We start from the raw sequence: 2830 nt of genomic DNA on the forward strand, positions 1-2830 counted from the left end.
CTAAAGCTCAAATGAGTTTAATTGAGTCTGTAATGACAGTGCGTTGGAGAAGCCTGTCCGCACGTGTATAGGCGCCCTATGTCAACTCTGGGAAAGCAAGACTCCAGTGCAACATCAGACTGCAAGGGACCTCCCAAGTCATCGAGTCCAATCAAGTCTAATATCACAGGCAAATTGGAACATATGATCCCTTTCGTCAGGATCCCTCTCAATACCAGTTTGGTCTCCTGTCCCCACTCCTGTGTCAGAACCACAGTGCAGATGATTGAGGATTCCCCTTTAATTTATAGCCTAAATTTACCCTGGATCGCTTTATACATATTTGCTCTTGTGCCAAAATTGTCCTTTATCTTAAATAATTATTTTCCTTTATAGTTTAGTCCACAAATGTATTTATCTAGGGCACTGGTTCCCAACCTTTTTAAAACTAAAGACACTGCTCAGAAAATACCAGCTCTTAGCTCTCACTTGTTTTTTAACCATGGAAAAATAGAGCAACTCTTCTGTTGTTAGAAACGCCAAAAAAACATGTTGAAATCTTTTAACATTATTGATTCTCATTTGAAATCTCTGGGTTTATCTTGTGAATTGTGCGAAGGTGTTGGTACACCTAGCAGTGCTAATAGCGCGGCACTCACACCACCCTTAAAAGGATCCTGTACTGATCTAAAGCAATCACATTCCCTCTCTGCCTTTGTTTGGCTGGGTGAAAAATGTCAAGGCTCTTTAACCTTCTCTCATAAGACCCGTTTTCTGCTCCCTTGATTATCCTCAGCAGCCCTCCTCTTCATCTATTCAAGACTGTCTTTAACATGGACTATGAGAATTACTGACTGTATTCCACATGAGGTCTCGCTGGTGCCATTGGTTTACACTCAGATTGTCTTCTCATGGTGTTTCCATGACCTTCCTAACTATAAGTGGTAAAATATAAAAAAAAAAGATTTGTTTTTGTACTCAGGACCTTAATTTAGTGGCTTTGATACAAGCTGGTAGAACACAAGGGGGCATAAGTATTATCCGGGCACATCAATAATATCCTTCAGCCATATTTTTGGATGGAAAAAATAAGCTTTTCACAAAAGTAAAATCTTCACAGAAAAGAAGCTATGCTTGTCGAATAGTTTCATAGTTATAACAAAAAATGTAGTATTTTGTTTAGGTTTTAAACAAAAAGCTGGTTCCAGCTGTAAAAACCAAAAAAAATTCATTTTTTTTTTAAACTAAAACCTGTAAAATTTCAAAGAAAAAGAATTAGCCCAAATAGTTTCCTATTGTTTTCTGCCTTTAAAATATTTTAATTGAAAATAATTAGTTCTTCATGCTCTTATAATAATCCCTTGTATGTGCTAAGGCTCCATCAACACCATGTAACGACCCGGTATTGGCTCCGCAAGTTGATTACTGTTGATCCCAGAAGCGTGCTGTAGTGCCAGAGGAATCTTGACACTTGCCTGTAAGTTCCACTTATTTCCATTTGGCATGAATATTCATGACACAGCTGACTGGCTGGTGGGGAATCTTAGCTCTAGTAATTATTCCACAGACTTTGTACATGATGAAAAATTAATTAAATTTGCTACAAGTTTGTTTATTTGATGTTCTCACATTTTTAAAAAAGCGCTTTGATACGGGAAAAAAATCCTTTAAACTCATGTCGTATGGGGAAATGTCATAATTATTCACGAATACTGTGCATTATTCAATATGTCCTTTTTACAAACATGCATTTTGGAGTTTGGTACAAACAGCTGAAGTAAATGACAGCTCTTCTGAGCAGTTCTACTGCATGCGCATAGCTACCCCCACCTTTACATCTGTCCAGAGGACGTCATCACAAGGAGTAAACTTGTTTGTTTTTTTTCTCCCATCCAGGAAGACAATATTTTGGGGGTCTGATTTTACTTTGTGTTGCAAAACTGCTTAGAAATGTTGCCAGCTCCAGAAGGCTACTTTACAGGATGTCGTCGGGGAAATACAGAATTTTCCTCTGAGTTCACGGAAGCTTGTTCATTCATTTCCCCTGTCCTCAAAGCACTGCAAAGTATCTCAGCAAGCATATGAAAATAACCTAGAATGCACCGCAACTTGGACTAGGAATACTAGGACGCGGGAGGTTGAGGCGAGCTACAAGAATCCCATTTGGGAAAGCAGAGCAGGACTACAAATGAACTAAACATGAATATGCACAACACAATCTGGATTCAATGAACTGAGCATGCAACAAAAGATGCAGCACAACCAATTTCACGACAAAGAAAACGAAAGCCCCAATATTCTCCCTGCTGTTGTCAGCTCCGCTAGCTGAACTGCTAAACTCTCCCCTTGTACTGCCATGGTTCCCTTGTCTCTGCACAGATGGTTCCTCACTCAGCAAATGAGATTTTGAGATGAGGAACTTGGGGCGCTCATACACGTCATCAGGCTTTTCTAGGTTTTATTCACTCTTCCAATGCATCACAACGAGTGACGTTACATTTACGTTACGCATTTAAGACTCATAATGAGTTAATATGCTATTACTGGATCACACATGCAGACAGGAACTGGGCTTATGTACAGACCAACCTACAGGCCCACGCAAACAGCACCTAGTTCTGCTGTCTATCAGATTGCTGCTCTCCAGGATCCATATGCTCTATCAGGGAGTTGTGCAAGGATTCATTTACCTGCAATTAATTATTCAGGCAGGTCTAATTGTTGTGCACAGTTCCAGGCAGGGTGGGTACTCTGGCAACCGGGAGAGAAACGGCAGGATCCCAAGTGGTGTTGAAAGATTTGGGTTGGGTGTAATGTCTGCAGATGCTCTTTTTATTGAAGACCTCTTGTT

The 2830-nt window shown here is 40.0% G+C and overlaps 1 long non-coding RNA gene across 1 annotated transcript; it reads left to right on the top strand.

Annotated features, from left to right (window-relative positions):
* The first annotated feature begins 1378 nt into the window (after nt 1–1378).
* Nucleotides 1379–1994, top strand: LOC149860433 (uncharacterized). Its single transcript, XR_016443129.1, has 2 exons — nt 1379–1456; nt 1876–1994. It is a non-coding gene; the product is annotated as an uncharacterized LOC149860433 (long non-coding RNA).
* The last annotated feature ends 836 nt before the right edge of the window (nt 1995–2830 follow it).

This window comes from Crocodylus siamensis, chromosome 6 (genome assembly GCF_052110815.1).
Source record: "Crocodylus siamensis isolate JL-2025a chromosome 6, ASM5211081v1, whole genome shotgun sequence".
NCBI classification, from domain to species: domain Eukaryota; kingdom Metazoa; phylum Chordata; order Crocodylia; family Crocodylidae; genus Crocodylus; species Crocodylus siamensis.